Source organism: Numida meleagris, chromosome 1, assembly GCF_002078875.1.
Source record: "Numida meleagris isolate 19003 breed g44 Domestic line chromosome 1, NumMel1.0, whole genome shotgun sequence".
NCBI classification, from domain to species: Eukaryota; Metazoa; Chordata; class Aves; order Galliformes; family Numididae; genus Numida; species Numida meleagris.
In genome coordinates, this window is record NC_034409.1 from 129,028,908 (window position 1) to 129,046,858 (window position 17,951).

The 17,951-nt window shown below is 37.1% G+C and overlaps 1 protein-coding gene and 1 long non-coding RNA gene across 3 annotated transcripts in view; both read right to left on the reverse strand.

Moving 5' to 3' along the window:
• Positions 1 to 11,438, reverse strand: part of LOC110406171 — a 44,764-nt gene extending 33,326 nt beyond the window's left edge. The window contains exon 1 of the long non-coding RNA XR_002443310.1: positions 11,410 to 11,438. This is a non-coding gene — a long non-coding RNA (uncharacterized LOC110406171). The remainder of the gene's footprint in view (positions 1 to 11,409) is intronic.
• GABRG3 (gamma-aminobutyric acid type A receptor gamma3 subunit) overlaps positions 1 to 17,951 on the reverse strand; it is a 303,044-nt gene that overhangs the window by 244,095 nt on the left and 40,998 nt on the right. The gene's annotated exons all lie outside the window — the stretch shown is intronic.

A 17,951-nucleotide genomic window follows, 5' to 3' on the forward strand; every position in this document is an offset into this window, starting at 1 on the left:
GATTTCTGGAAAAAGCACAAAGAAGGTAGTATGAAATATGATCCAGGATTATATTCTCTTTACTCTTCATAATTACTCAGTACCAATCATAAGGGTTAAAAGTCTCACATACTGCCTTTTTTTTTCCTTTTTATTAGCAATAAGCCTTTTATCTCTTACACTGTCATGGTAAGGTGACCTGCATTGCCTAAGCAAAGCATAAAGACACATGTGACCAAAGGAAGAATGCTCCTGGCAAGCACAGAACAAAATACCTCTGAACAAAACAGATGCCTGACTGTCTCCTGGTACCCTCAGCAACACAGTACTATATCTCTGCAAGGCCCTTATTTGCCAAGATTTCCTCTCATCATTCTGAGATGCTGTGTCTTCTCAGAAGAAAAGAACATGGTGAAAGTGGAAGGAGTACTTCTAGCTTTATGGATAAGTTACAGTGCAAGCAGTAATAGGCATCTTGATAAAGAACCTGTGCCCTCACTCAGACTTTAATCTACAGTGCTTTCCTTGCAGATCCAAAATGCCAATCCAATAGAGTTTTCATGATGTTTCCTAAAACAGCTCAGTAATGCCTAAAAATAAGACTTTGTGAATTTGCAAACTTCAGCAAGACAAGCCTTCTCTGACAAGCTAGTTATCATGGTACAAGTAGCAATTAGAATCTGTTAATGAGCACTTTCCAGGCATTTTACTGAGATCACAAGAAAATATACAGTGAATATTGTCACAGTCCAGATCCTCTCTTAACTGTGATGTCATATGCATAGGAGATAAGGAGATGCAGAAGGTTACATTCCTAATTCTGTAGCCTTAGATAATGAGTGTAATAGCAAACAGAAAGTAAAATGAATCAAGCCATGCCATTTGTATTCCTCAAGCAATCTTCAGCTCTGACACACCTCAACAAATGGAGTGTTCTCCCTCTCATCTCACTGTTGACTGCTAGGACTGCAAAATAAACAAAATCCCCTATTCTATTTAATGAAACCCCCAGAAGCAAAAAGAATTATGTTCTCTAGATATCTGAACAGTGAAACAGCAGTAAAAACATAATATCTTGAATGGTGTCTTGACCACTCCATGCCCTAGATGGATAACAATACACTGACCATGAAAAAGGCCTGGTTTAACGCCTCAGAAGTTACAAAGTGTCATGGTTTTATGATTTTCGGTTATTGGTATTCCACATCATAACATCATGTAGTGCATGTACCTGGTTCTCAGAAGAGAAGGACTACTACATTCCCCAGGGGACTTTGCTCCTCTGTTACCATTTCCTGTCAGAGGGAAAGATAAAAACTCACAGATCACAAGACCTTGCTTCTTTCCGCCTGTCTCTCGTTGTGGCAGCATCTCGCTCCCCAGCTGTCTTATCATTGGTATTAGGGTAAGGCCTAACTTGATTTTTGGACATTCTCTCTCATTGTATTGAGATTTATTAGCTTAAATTGTAATTGTATTGTATTATAGTGTGTTATTTCACCTTCCAATAACTTATTTAGTAAACTAGTTTGTTTCTCCTCAGATTGTTGCTGCTGTTTTTGCTCTCAGGCCCATCTCCTCACCCTTTTTTCCCCGCTCCCGGAGCGTGGATCCCCCATCCCATTCATCACGGAACCGGGCCGAACGCCCATAAACCATTGACACGAAGGTAAAACACACATGCCTGGATTGGTTTATGATATTGCTGAGAAAAAAAAAGCAAGTAGCAGGAGAATTGTTGTAAAAGAGAAATACTACAGATGTGCAAATACCCCCATAATAGATAGTAATGGGAAAAATGTAGGAACAGTATACATCATCTAAAACTGAGAAGTTTTTAGACTTCACATTGTAAAATGCTCCTATAGTTGGCAGCAATGTAACAGAAACAGCTCAGTAACTTCTGAGCTGAACATAATATTTTCAAGATTCTTTAAGGAGAGATCAGCAAAAAATGAAAAAGTGAAAAGCATATTTCTGTTCATGGAGGAAACCATCCACCATGTGCACAGCAGAATTGTTAGGTAACCTTTTTAGAAAGACTCAGACACAGCTGTGTTTTTGCTTTCAGATATATACTTATATTCACCTGTACGTAACAGCAATGTGTAATTTTACAAGTTAATTAACTGTTCTGTAGGAGTTTCTTATCTCATTACATATTTTTATATCCTTGGTAGAAGGAAAACAATACAGACATTAGTATAGAACCTTGCTTATTATTCATACTTTCATACATAATATACTTTCTTTGGATTCCTAGCTAACAAGAGCAAAAATGCATCAGAAGCATCCTAGTGAAAAGAATTTCTAATGCATCCTCAGTCCAAACATTACCATCATTTTGAGAGGTATTTTCAATGTCAGACAGAAAATTACATTTTATGTCAAGCCAAAGCATCTCTGTGTGTAAGTATAACTTTAAGCTTCCTTTAATAGAACAACCTATTTTAAGGAAGAAACACTACTCTGATTTTACACGGTCTTCCTTGGGATTTCAGAAATTCATCTTGACTCTCATATCATGCTTTCAATCTAGCTCATTTAGATTTACAGTTTTCCAGTGACCATAGAGTGTGCTGTTGATATCAGTTAGATTAATTTCATCATTTACTGATGTTTCTATCCATGGTCTAAATGTTTAAGGTTAAGCAAATTCCAATCTGTTACCTTATAGTTAAACATCAGTTCAAATGTAAAGGTCTAATTGTTCATCTCAAACCACAGAATCATTGCATCTGCCTAACATGAACAGGTATGGATGAGTTAAAATGCCTACTAAACAACCATTTAGAGATAGCAATATATTTAGCATCATGCTCATCTAAGTATTTTTTAAATTTGAAAAACATCAAAAACTTTTATTATCTTATACCTTAAACTATTTAGGTAATCTCTTTTTCGCATCCTTCACTTAAACAGTCAGTCACTAGAGCAATGTGCTTTTATCTGTGTATTTCCATGCAGCCTCAGTCACAACACCAGTCACCCCTTATCCTGGGCTCATTTCTCCTGGGTTCTTTATGTTGCAGTAATGGGAGTTGAGATGTTCTTGTACCCTGTATACCTTTACGTCAACTGCTTAAAGAAATTATTTAAGTGATTTGTTAACAGATTTTCTAAAAAGTTGTTTAATAACCTGCTTTATTATGACCTTCTTGCTTTAGAAGCATGTCAAAGAACTCTTTGTTATTTATTTGACCCATTATGGCCTTAAATTATTACGCACACCTGCACTGAAAGCCACTCAGATTTGTATTGCTGAATTTATTTTTCTGGGACTCTCTGCTTAAGGACATGCAAAATTTTGCTCTAAAGGATCTTAATGCTGATGATCTTCCTAATTGCAGCAAACTCAAAGTTTTATATTACCTTTGGGAATTCTTATTTATGGTATTTCATTATCACTCCATATGATCAATAGACAAATATTGTACAGAACGTACAGAAAGTAGATAAGCTTATTTCAAAGATTTTTCCTCCAAAAAACTAGAGTAAAGAAATACATACATACATTTACTTTCCTGGCTTCTTTGTTCCCTGTTCATAAATCCTATTTCTTTGGCAGAATTATTGCAACCAGCAGTTTCCTCCTTGGTAGGAGGATGAAATAAACCCCCTCCTAGCAAAATCTTAGCTTCATTAGTCTCAAAAGTATCTTGCAAACTATAAGAATAAAACCATCGAGCTATTAGGCAGTAATAAAGATGTTGGTTTATCTGTAGTTCAAACCTTGGAGTATTAAACATATCTGTGTACACAATGTCTTTTCCTATGACTAAATAAAATCACCATGTTTCCTCTTATTTTCTGTGATGCAGTAAGAGTTAGCTAAGTATAGTACATGTGTAATGAATGCTTAATCCTCTGCTACTCTCCCGTCTGGAAATCAGCTGACCATCCTCATGTTGTAAATCTTACAAGATTTCTCTACTAGACAAAGTAGCACACATCGCAGCATTCTCCACAGCCCTGATCATCTGTCATACAGACCTCAGACCTGATTGGAGCATACTATCACTCCATCACGATCTATCTTCTCAATAAAAGGAAAGAGAAAAAGCATGTGTGTGAGGGGAGAACCATGCATTAGGTATAGGGATCTAGCTAGGTCTGTACCCAAACCTGGCGAGCTCAGAAGTGTTTCCAGGGCTAGCAGTTTAACAGACTCAATCACCTGATAAAGTCAATGGTCTAATGACTCAAGCAGTGATACTTCACTACATGAGAGAGATGCCCAAGGACAGAGCCAGCAGAATCAGCAGTGTCTGCTACATCTCTTTCCATGGCTCCTGCCATGTTTCCTTCTTCATTTCAAATTCAAATTCATTTCCAAATTCACATAGCTACATACAATGAAAGTCAAAGTTAATGTTTCAAGGTTCATCAGACTTTTATTTATCCCAGGCTTCCTACTGTGGGAAGAATGTCCAGAGCTACTGGTACGTGAACAACCTTCTTATTACCTGTAGAAGAGTATCCAAAATACTACAAGGTTATCGAGCGCCTATTAGAACATAGTCTAGACAAAACATGCCATAAAGCTGCTGGTTAGAATTGTGCTGACGGGACTATGCCACTATGGAGAGAGAGATCTGTAGGTGACGCTCAAGTGCAATCTATGGTTCCTTTGAATAGCCATGACACACACTACCAGGTAAGCTTCCCAAAGAGATTCTTCAGTGAAAATATATATCAGCAGGAAAACCGCTAGTTCCTCTCATTTCTCAGTACTTCCTCTCCATTTAAACTGGTCAGTAGTTTTTCCCTACCATCCTTATTATAGGTTTACAAATCACTCTTCACAGATGTACATACAATTGCTGAAAAGTGACATACACAGAACTGAAAGTACGTCTTCCTTGAAAATCAAAGAAAAATAATGTTTGTAGGATGCAACTCATCTCATTCTCAAATAAACTGCAATGTTTCACCAAATGATAGCTAATTCCAGAAATACTGCTTAAAACTGCTACTAAATCAGAGGTAGATGTAATAAGTAAGGTGAAATTTAACTGTAGCTTTCCACACAAATTACTTTCCATTTTTATTTCTGTACCTAAAAGAACTCTAGACAAAGTGAAAACAATACATACGTTTCCTAAAGAATTCTTGACCATGGAGTAATTAAGAAGTTCATTGTTACTATTTTTTCCTCTCCAAAGAGGCATTTAACTATTATTGCTGTAAATTAGGCCTTTTCTCATTCAGTCAGTTTCCTTTCTCCTCACACAGTCATCGTGTTATATTGGATTTTCCTTCTGCATGACTAGCTCCTCTCTTCTGTCCAGCTCCCATGATCTCTTTCATCATTTCATGACCTTTGCATTTTTACAATACCATCTTATTTTTCTAGGAAGTGCCCCTATTCTTATCCTCAATGTGTCTTCCTTATTCTCCTCTCCCACATCTCTACTATACCCCCATACAAACAGGAGATTCCTTTGTTAAAAGGCTTCCATTAGCAAGAGAATTTTAAAGTATGTGGTGGGTATGCTTATATCTTGTGTTGTACACAATTCCTGACTGACACTATTTAATACGTTACATTGAAGATCTTTCACATGATTTATGGACCACTGTTGAATACTAACCATTTTTTTCCTCCAGATCATAGAATGACTTTGGGTTGGATGGGACCTCAAAGATCATCTAGTTTCAACCCCTCTGCTGCAGGCAGGTTTGCGAACCACTAGATCAGGTTGCCCAAGGTCCCCATCCAACTTGGCCTTGAATGTTTCCAGGGACTGGGCATCCACAGCCTCTCCAAGAAACCTGTTCCAGCACCTCACCACCCTCTCAGTGAAAAGTTTCCCCCCAACCAAATGTTAACAGATGGTTCACATAAGAATTGCCACTGCAGGATTCAGGTCTACAACCAAATGTTTCTAATCCCTCGATCCTTAGCATTACACTCAAACGTCATCATTACAGTAACTGGAAATGATTTGCAGATATATGCATCCCTGCAAACTGAATGTTTTGATTGAAAGACCTGAAAATGCTTTTTCCCTGGAAAGAAAGAATTTGATCAATACTATTCAGCAGAACAGATAGCAGCATATCTGTAGTCAATTTAAGTTAAGAAATAACTGACCTGGAGAAGATTTCTAAACAAAAGAGCAAAGTTCCCAACTAGAAAGCAGCATGTTCTTTTGTACAGAGAAAAAGCAAGAGTTGAAATAAGACATTCTATTTACAGTTCTATCTCACAATTTCCAACTCAGAACAGACTCCTGATTGTGGACGAAACTAATATTCCCTTTTTCACTGCAAGTTTTATTTAACACTGAACACTACAGCAAAGTCATAATAAATCATTTGAAAGAAATGAAGTTCCCAGAGCCACCATGCTGAAGCTGTGAAGTTAGATGCGTTTCTGACAGATGTTTGATAGCGCTTACCAGTAGTGCATATCAACTTATTCTATCATTACATTCTTAGGTCTGGTTTCTTGGAAGAAAACTGTGGGCGAGTATATGAAAAGAAACTTGTATAATCTTGATTCAACATGCTATATATCTGCTAGAGAAAAAAAATCCTTAAGTACTGGGGATTTCTCCAACTGAACTTCCACCGCAAAACCAGAAATAAATCATAACTTCAGGTTAGCTTCACTGTTGGAGATAAACCCTAACACCATGATGGTTCTCTAACTAACTAGATTCCTTCAGTTCTCACTTTCCTCTTGAAGCACAATAAAAGGGAAATACATATATTTATTACTTCTTTTAACCCAACATACCACACCTCTGGTGCTCTCAGGAAAAGTCTTATGTCTGCTGCTCAGTATGCAGCTCTGCCTATGTCATGCTATAACAGAAAGTGGTTTAGACTTATCACAGTACCAGAAAACACAATATAGATTATTGTATCACAACAAGCTACATAGATTATTGAAATAAAACCCACTGCTCACTAAAACTTACTGTGCATTGATTTTTTTTTCAGTGTAAACAATTATGTATGTAAAGAACCTGTTCAGTCATCAAACATGAGTGCTACCAGACTATTCTTTCAGCTAAATATCAGTCCGTGTGTATTGATCAATGTCAATAGTACAACAATGTATTATGGTCAAACCTCAGATATATTTTAAATTTCATCTGGTTCTCTTTATCGCTGTTGAGGTAATTATTTAAGACAGAGGTTAAAAAAAGAGAAGAACAAAGCATAAGCATCAGCTTACACATGGATATAGAATAACCAACTCGTTCCTCCATGAAAACATATAACTCATTACCTACAAATATTGTTGCTCTTGTTTCTCAGCTATTTACAGTGGATGATGATCTGCACCTTAAATTGACTTGGTTTGAGTAGCTTCACCATAAATATACCTACCCTTCAACCACTGTGTCAAAAGTTTCCTTATTGGAAAGCATATGATACCTCTTAGATTATGTCGTAAGAAACTAAACCAGGTAGTTGTTCTAGGCTAAACATACGTCGTACGCAATGCTGTGAAGTATTTTATTATGAAAATCTTGATGGAAATCGAACACCATAAAAACCCTTGCAGTAAAAGAAGGTCATAAATCATTCAAATAAGAATGGAAAAAAACCCAACACATTGAGCATATAAACAGGAGGGGGATCGATTGCTCACGAGGGTGGATAGCGACAGGACAAGGGTGAATGGTTTTAAGCTGAGACAGGGGAGATTTAGGTTAGATATTAGGAGGAAGTTTTCCCACACAGAGGGTGGTGATGCACTGGAACAGGTTGCTCAGGGAGGTTGTGGATGCCCCATCCCTGGAGGGATTCAAGGCCAGACAGGACGTGGCTCTGGGCAGCCTGGTCTAGTGGTTGGCGACCCTGCACTTGGGAGGGGGGTTGAGACTAGATGATCTTTGAGGTCCTTTTCAATGCAAGCCATTCTACAATTATTGAAAAAAATACCAATAGTAACTGCTTGAAGTTCTACCTAGGATAGATGTACATTTAACAGAACAAGAGTAAATGAAGGTTTAAGATGCATGCTTACAAGGCCTTCTTGCCTCAGCTACAAGAAGCATTCTGCTTACAGGCTCTCAGCTTGATGAGGGATTTCAACCACCTGGATGTCTGCTGGGAAAGCTGCATGGCAGGCTGCAAACAATCCCAAAGATTCCTGGAGTGCATCAAGAATAAATTCCTGGTCCAGGTAACCAGAAGTGAAGCCCTACTTGATCTGGTGCTCACCACTGAAGATGAGCTCATTACAGAGGTTGAGACTGGAGGAGGCCTGGGCTGCAGTGACCACACCCTGGTAGAGTTTGTGATCTTCAGGAAGATGGGCCTGGCAAAGAGCAAAATCAGGACTCTGAACTTCAGAAGGTCAGTTCTGCTTAAGGAATTATTGGATGGGATCCCCTGGTAAACTGTGCTTAGGGACACAGGAACGGAACAGAGCTGGCAGCTCTTTAAGGACACCTTTTTGAGAGCATGAGACTTCTCCATCTCCCAGCATAAGTCGTCAAGTAGAGGAGGCAGGAAACAGACACGGCTGAGCATGGACCTCCTGGTCAAAGTGAGGGATAAGAGAGACATGTACAGGCAATGGTAGCAGAGATGTGAAGCCTCAGAAGAATATAGGGATGTTGTCCGGGCATGCAGAGATGGGATCAGGAAAGCCAAGGCAGAGATGGAACTGAACCTGGCAAGGGATGTGGAAAAATAACAAGAAGGGATTCTGCAGGTACGCTGGCCAGGAGAGACAAGCCAAGGAGAGTTTAGTCCCTCTGATAAAGAAGAAAGGAGAAATGGCAACAACAGGCACAGCTTTAAAATGAAAGAGGGGAGATATAGATCAAATGTTGGCAGGAAATTCTTTACTCAGAGTGTTGTGAGGCACTGCAACAGGTTGCACAGAGAAGCTATGGATGCCTCATCCTTGAAGGCATTCAAGACCAAGTTGGATGGGGCCCTAGACAGTTTAATCCAGTGGGTGGCAACTCTGCCCACCACAGGGGTTTGGAAGTAAATGATCTTTAAGATCCCTTCCAACTTAAGCCATTTTATGCTCGTATGATTCTATGAGATAGAGTCTTATTAGGCTAACTGAACAACTAACTAGAGAACTCTTTTCTCCCATACCAAAATCTGTCATTTTCAGAGATACTGTGGTAAGGCAGCAACCTCACAGCTCAGCTCCATCAGTGGAATAATAGAATTAAGGTTGGAAAAGATGGCAAAGTCACTTAATCCAACCATTAACCCATCACCCATGTCCAATAAACCACATCCCTCATTAACACACCTACCCTTTCCTTGAAAACCCCCAGGGACAGTGATATCAACCTAACTCTCTTCAGAGAGAACCAAGGAATATGACCCTAGCACAAATATCGTTAGAATTGTTTTAAATATGTTTTCCTCAGGGATGGAAAGACAGAAAGGAAATCTGTTTTCATCTCATACATTGTTTTCAAATTTATTGGCTGCATATCATTTTCAATAGCCAGACTAAATTTTGTGGTAGCATCTGGTTTAAGATTGTGTATTCAGGAATATATTTTAAAAGTATTAACTGTTCAGGCATTTTCTATTTATAACTGAATTAATGCTTTCAAATAGCTTTTGTCATGAAGAAAAAAAGAAATGAAGTGATGTTTTGTAAGCCCACAAGCTGTAGGCAGTTAGTTCTTAATATGCTGTTCCTTTGGGAATTTGAGGGCTGGGAAAGAGAGGGAGAGAATCTGAAATAGTTTTAGGTCTTCTGTCTGAAGAGAGCCTGAGCAAGGAGGTCACTATTTCTCATTGAATGTTTAAGATGCATTAGCATTCTATTCTGTTGTTGGAATTATTATGATAGAAAGACAGGATTTCCCATTTCAGCACACAGTATTATTACTATTTATAAGGTCATACTGTAACACTTAACTGAGTAATATATACGCACACTCTGAAAGAATATGCTTAGAATTCTACAGTTTATGCATAGCCTGCAATATCTGGCAAAATGGAAAAGAACACATTCTGGCAGAAGAGTGCTCTCTTCCAGTTCCATTTTTATTAGCAAAGATCATAAAACATCCTGCTCATTAAAATCTGAATAACTTCCACTGGGAGTTCACTTTTCTGAAAATGTTTTCCTACAGCTGGCTTCAAGATAGATCTGCTGGCTAACCAGAGCTCTAATAGGACATTATGCAATCTACAACATATCATGAAGGCAGTTGCATAATCAGAATAACTATTAACAACTCCATTAAAAATGGTAAGTGCTTAAGCACAACTGAGTAATATGGAATAAACAGAAGAAGCTAAGATTGTCAGTCTGAAGTCCCGAACTCAACTTTCACACACTGTTTTATTACTTCCATTGGAGCAACATTGATTTGTATAGACATAGCACTGAAACACTTCCATATATTCACTAATCTGCTACACTGGACTCCCCAGTACTTGCAGATAACTCAGACAAAATGTATGAAAGTGGAATCAATTAAGTTTTGTCCTGTTACACAGGTATAGAACACAATAAGTGTGTGTGAAACCCCCTCCCAGCATACACACTCCTGTTTGCAGCAAAATGTTAGATATCTCTTGCTCCTTGCTATCTCAGCCCACACAAAATAAGTACATTTCAGTGACTGCATGATGTAACGTTCCTGTGACAAGTCTCCACAATTTCAACCTAAAATAGCTGTGTGAAATTCAAAGTTCTGTTTATACAGTCAATTAAACCTCACTGATCACACTTAATGGTAAGATGTAACATACATTCTGGAATTATGTATTTGTGGTCAAAGGACCACTACTGGCTTGAGATATAAAGGAAACAAATTGTCATTTTGATACTACTCTGAAATATTTTACAGTACAAATCCCTACAGATCAACATGAAATTGAAAACCTTTTTCCAGTACCTATCATATCAATTTAGACATAGTTATATTCTTTTGGGAGTATAAATAAGTCCCAAAGAAGTACTAAAGAACACTGTGTTATCTAATGCCTTAATGAAGGCCTCTGAATGTTCTGAAGAATCTGTAAAACATCTAACAAAATTCAGGTTTTCCTGAAAGCAGATTAAAGATCCTGTTCAAAATACTTGTATAAGCAGATGCCTGTAGACCTACTTTAATAAAACAGGCTGAGGAATTTAAGACAAATGCCCTATCTTTCAACTAGAAACAACCTGAATTTAAAAAGATGCTTTTTACATTATATTGAACATCATTACATTTTAAGTCTAGAAACAAACAAAGGAACTGAACAAACAAGCACATGGGAAATGCAAAATGGATTAAATACATTATTGCAAATAATTTGATGACTCTATGACTTCTTTTTTTTTTTGTCACCTTGTGTAATACTGTAACATGATAGAAAGCACAGCAAGGACAGTATAGCAGCAAAGTCCTAGGTGGCAGCAAGTGAGGACATGCTCAAATACAGCAGCCATAGACACAGAAACAAAGGAAAAAAAAAAAACCTGCTTACCCTTAGGAAGCCTCAGGTAGACAAGGATCTCCACCAAGATACCCTTACCTCCACTGCTAACCTTTAAATGAGGTCTGGGAAGGGGTGGATCCTGGCTCCACCCCTTCTGGTCACTCAGGTTCATTGCATGCACCTGAGCTCCCCTGGGTTGGCCCTGCCTTCCCACCAGGTGCTCAATCACTGGTTCAGGCTGTGACTTAGCATTTCCACTACACCTGGAACGATGGAATTGGATAATCAAATGCAGTTCTATGCTGTGACTAGTGACAACAAAATAAAATTTCTTAACACACACTCTCAAAACTCACATACTTCTCCTTTACTGCTTTAATGGTTCAAAATGTTACTTTCAACCCACTATGGATTATCTCATATCTATAAGCTTGTATTTCTCTTGACTTTTAACTTCTTCATCCCTGGTGTCCAGCCTCATGAGTATACAATAACCAGCAATCAAACGTCATTTCCCTAAACAAGTCAAACTTGCTTACAGAGTTCAACTGTATTATTCTGGTGGAGCTGAGCCAAGTTAGACCATCAGAATATAAACCTTCAGATAAACTTCCTCAGATCATCTATCTTAAGACATTATTCCACAGCAGGGTTTTGACAGAAACAGGTTAGATAACACAAATGTGATACATACACCACTCAACTGCAGCCAAAATGGCTTGTCTAGCAGGAGCTCGGGGATTTTTTGTCCCTAGAAAGGAAAATTTAGCAGCTCTTTGCCATACTTCTTCCATCTTGAAATCGTCTTAAAAGTTTCATCTGAAGTGTCATCCTAACTTGCACAGTATCGCTAGTTCTATGCTGGTGGTATATCTGAATTCTTAAGCATCACATAGAAAGTGGGTAGTCCTTTGTTCTGATTGCACCTGTTATCTTTACTCCTTCATTCCTTTCAGTTATTCTTCCTTTGCACAACTTCCTAATTCAATTTAGCAAATATTCATTTAATTTGGGGATCATACCATGTCCTCAGTGCATAACAGGAGTTTTCCATATTCAGATTGTACTTGGCAGCTAAAATACTAGGATTTTTAGCATTCTTTACAAAGGGTTTTACCTTTTGAATTTCATACTTTAACTGCAGATTCTTTTGATAAAGGTGCTGTCTTTCACTGATTAATCCACTTTCCATTCTTAATAGACTCTTTGCTGACTCCTAATTCCATTTTACCTAGTTCTGGAGCCCTCTCCTTCATTATCCCTTTCACCTCCATCCTACTCCTCCTTTTGCTTGAGATAAAAATCAATTTTAGAACTTTGAAATAACTACAAGCCTCTTTAACATTAAATTTCTCAAGTTGTGCAATCAATCCAATTTCATTAAAGAATTCACCTTATCAAGATATTATTTTTAAAATAAATCAGCTGGGAGGAAAATCTGCTGTGTTACCCCATAATCCAACAGGTTTATTTTTAAAAAAATTTCAGTACTTAAAAACCCAGCATCACTGGGTTTTGGCCCAGAAATGATTTAGCAAAGAAGTTAGGCTGCTATCACATCCAAGAGTAAGTGAACTTTATTTTGACCCTCACACATTAGCTGAGAAAATTACAAGCCCTGAAGTGATCAGGCTTTTTCAGTAAATTTCTTTTAAGCTAACAACTTAATTACACAGTAAGTCAGCAAGGGTAAAGCACCATACCATATATGACACGCTATACTGGTAAGAAAGGGGTGTAAAAGACTGTTAACTGAAGACAGAATGAAAATAAGTCAAAAAAGAAAATAAATATTTAAAGCCAGGAGTAATTATTATTTCAAACAACATTAATGGTAGTATTTCTTCTACAGAAAGAAATCTTAACTAATTTATCTAGATTGGCAACTAAGTTTCAAGAAAGCAATCACATTATCATACTTTCTTCTCTTTACATAAATTAAAAATATTATTAAACAGTAATTAAGCACTCAAATTGTTTCTTCTATCTATTTTCCATATTACATTATACTATATACAATATATAAACCTACTGAGACTTCTTGTTGAGGGTTTCCCCAAACCAATTCTTTGCAAAAGTAACAGGGAATACAAAGCAAGCCTATTCTATCCCTAACACAATTTTGTTATGGAGCTAGCCCATAGCCAGCCAAAAACACTACTTCGTGATCTACCTTTCCTTAGTAGGACATAACAATCAGGCAGTTATTATCTCTCATCTGTAAAATGTCTGTTTCCAGAAGCTCTGGATAATATGGGTGCTGTTGTAGAAAGACATGGATGCCAGTCAGCATGCTCCTCCATGAAAGGTAGTAAGGTTTTGGTGTAAAAGGCCTGGAACAAGAATCCTTCAGTCATGCAATCCATTGCCAGCTTTAGGACTCAAAGATTCCATGCATCACTCAAGTTTCTGTTTTAACAATCAGTTTACTGTGAAAACTATAACAGTTATGTTTATTACAGAAGAAAAATCCTCCGTGTATCTTCTTTTACCTTTATTTCTTGCCTCAGCTTCTGTTTTGACAGCTTCTCCTCCTGTTTCTGATATATTCACATCTTCCTCCACTCTGTTTATACTTCAACACTGTCCTCACAGTCATGTATTTCCCCACGTTACACTCCCAGTCCAAAACTCTGTCTTTCATGTTGTCTTTTCTTTGTAGACAACTGCACATATTTGTGTTGTATCCAAAACTTTCACTATGTTTTCTTATTACCCTTGAAACTGTAGCAACATTTCAGTTGCATTTTAGGCCTTGATTCTCTCTTCAGTCAAGAAAAAATGAGAGAAAAGAAAAAAAGCTTTCATCAGGTAGAAGTGCAATGTCCTACAGCTTGGGCATCCAAATATTTAAAACAACACTTCTTCAAACAAAGTATCCAATTCCTTCATCTGCTGACTTCTTCCATTTTGGCTTCTCAGTTTAAGCCATTTTTTCCCCACTAACTAAAGTACCTTAGCGCTATAATATTCCAAGGAATACATATAGATTCCTGCTAGCATGCTGAGCATCAAAATGGACAATTTATTTAAGATTAGGGTATACAGGATCATACTTCGAGCCTTTTTATTAATGTTACTTTCCTATTTATCATTATTATACATCAGAAATACTGCTGATCAGATCAAGTTATGGAGAATAAAGGTTTTTCGGCCAGTGGATAAATCTGTTTAACTGCCATAGTACGCAATGTCCTAATATTACATCATGCAATGTATTAAAATACACGTAAGTGTTATATTTTTCTACAGAAAAGCATTTCAGCAACATTTCCTCTGGATTTTCCAGGCAGTAATATGGCAAGATGCATTAGTATGTGGATTATAACGTCTTTTGAACAGTCTTGTTGACTGCATGGCAGGATTTCATGACTACTTAATAATGTGATAGATTTGCCATTTGGGTAAATATACACGAAACAAGTTTGTCACAACTGCACTCTGCTGTCTCCACTTACCTGCAAGGAAAGATTATATATATATAACAGTAGAGAGAATGGCAATTAATTTGCCAGAATTGAGTAAGAAGCCTGGAAAAGAATCAAAATGGTCCAAATCCCTTCCCAGCATTCTATGTCCTCCTCCACATCACAATTTGGTGTGATAAAATTTGAACTAAACTTAACATTCTTTGGTTTCCCTAAATCAGGTCAGGATTACAATCAAAAGCTTTCATAAATCAGTACTCAGGTTTGCAAACGGTAAGGAAGAGTATAAAAAATAGTACTAGCAAATCTATTTTGGCTGTTTCATACATTACAAAGTACCTCTTTTTTTTTTTTTTTTTTTTTTAATTACTATGAAGGTGAGCCAACATTACTACATTAAAGGATGCCAAATTCATTTCCGAAAACATTACGGCTATACTTGCAAGCTAATCTGCAAACTTTAGACTCTGTTTAAATTAGAGGTGGCTCAAAAATCCATTTTCAAAAATAAAAATAGTTCAGCTTTTAGTATCTTGTGGCTCGTTATCTGCTCTACTTATTTCTGTTCTGATAATTTAAGGAAATTTCTCTTGTAGACATCATAGCAATATTTACTAGACTTGCAGATTTTTCTAAAGCTGGCAAGACCAATTTTTCCAGAAAGATGGATAAAGCAACTGTAAAATAAATTGCTTTCAAAAAAGGAAAATAATATTAAGCAAGAACAGACTCAAGAACTGGAAACTACAAAAATTGAATGCAGCTGAGAAAATCCTATATAAATTAGCTGAACATAGCTTTAAAATAACAAAAGTATATTTCCTGCAACTCTAAAAAGCTTTTCTTTCAGCTAGTTTCAAGAATTTTAGATAACATCTAGAAGCCCTTGTCAGCCTTTTATGCCACTCTTGTACACCCCAAATCTCCTTTGTTATGTCCTACTCTGAAATTAATCTTTTTAAAAATTATTTCTATCACTGTATGGTAATGAGAGTCAGATCTTCACGAATTATCAAAGGTTACTAAATTCAAGATAGTAAGGCACAGCACAAAGACACTGGAGATGTGTTTGCCAAATTCAAGCATTTTTGTTTGATTAATACCTTATTCAATATTTCTCATTAACGAAAAGTAGTAGTTTGGTATGGCATTGGCTTGAATGTTACTGCTGACATTATAAAAATACATCTGTTGTCCTAGCTTGACCCTAACATCTTTAGAAAGTTGTAAGTATTTGGCAGTTAAACTCCAAGGACTATCTAAATTTTGTCCCTCTTGCCACTACCTTTCGGAGACTGAAGTACTGTTTAAATAAATAAATAAATAAATAAATAAGTCAAATTCAACCAGAAACTCAGCTTACCCAGCAAGAATCACAAAAAACATCTAATAAGATCAAGTAACAGGGTGCAGTGGCAAAACTCCAGACAAAAGCCAACAAACTTTAATAAATGCCTATAGATAACTTTTATAATGCTAGTTGGTAGGAAAGGATTCAGCACAAGAGAAATGTAATTAATGGGATTTGTTTCATATTTTCTTCACTAAGCTATTATTAATGATGAAAAAAGTAAATGCAGGACAGATGTTTTCTTTCTGCAGAAGTGCAAAGAAGTGATTACCTGAAAGAGAAAGTAAAACAAGAATCAACTTCAATAACTTGCTAGGTGAACAAAAGAATTCAGAACAGGCGGAGCACATCACCTCTTGACCTTCTACTTTCTCTGCTTACAGAAACAATTTCCCAGTCTTTCCACTAGAATAACTCACTTTCCTCCAAAGAGGTTTCCAGCACTTCCAGAATAGGTTTGACTCCACAGAAACAGGTAGAACTCCATCACCTTTTTGGAAGCCACTACCAATGTCTGAAAAGCAGTTCAGCAACGCAAAAAGTTAAACAGAGTGAATGTTTTTGTTGTTGTTGTTGTTTTTTTCATCCTGCCATGTAGTGACTTTGCACTGCTCATCTGAATAGAAGAGAAAAACTGCATGACTATTTTTGCAATTAAATCTCTCATAATTTATCTCTTGATATATTAATTACAACACACAGTCACAATCTTAACTTAAAGCAAGTTTTCACAAAGAAGAACACCTGTAACAGTAAGAAGTGAGCTGTTTGCTTAAGTAAGGTACGATTTGGTCTTTTTTTCAGCTCCTTAGCATTTCTGAGCAACTGATTAGAGAAAGAAAACGAGAAATGGGAGACTGCCACATACCTACTACCTGCAATGATAAGTGACAAGGAATGTTAGTCTTTACCCTAGGTATTCCTGTTTCGATTTGGGAAGGATAGTCTTGAAGTATCCTGCTGTCATGAAGCTTTTTTTCTGTGACCTTGCATACACATCTCTAAAACATGAAGAGTAAGCTTATAATGTCATGAAAAACTGCTGTCCACCTTAATTAACATATGTATACAGAGGCTTTTATTTTTTTTTAAGAAAAGTAGGAAAAAAAATGCAGAAATAAATAGCTGCACTGTCTTGCCTGAGTATCACTTGCTACTCACAGCATACACTTCACAGTACTCTTAATGAGTTGGTCAAATAGTTCATGGAGCGCATCTTGCCCTAATTTTCTGCTATCAAAATGCCTTTCAGGACACTTTGCTGACACTCTGATCACGATCATGAAACCAAGGTTATCAGAAATTAAGAACTGAATTACCTAATTAGACCAAACTCATGCATGAGCATTTACAGTTTGCTCAGTAGTGCTTCGTGAAAGCTTGGAATAGCTCTGTGATTAATACGGCTAATCTATTAATAAAAATTAAACCCCAGGAAACAAAAAACAATTCCTTTTTCAAGGAAGTGAAAAATGATCGCAAAAGGAAAGAGCAGCTCTCTGTGTTTAAACATCTGCAGTGTTATTAAACTCCCCACAACTGCTGGGAGCTTTAATCCCATGGAGACAAACTAATGATATCTGCATTGCCATATATTTCTGTTGATGAACTGTCAGACTGCGAGAGATGGCCTGCTGTAGCTGGACTCATGCATGCTTGGAGAGTAAGTTCTGCAGATACCAGGATTTCCTTAGCTTGAAACGGTTGCCTTGGACACAAAGCGACCCAGACTTTTAAAAATAGAGCAACTTCTACATGTGGATTAGAGAGTCAGCATTGTTTGAGTCAGCCAAATGAAGATAAATCAAAGC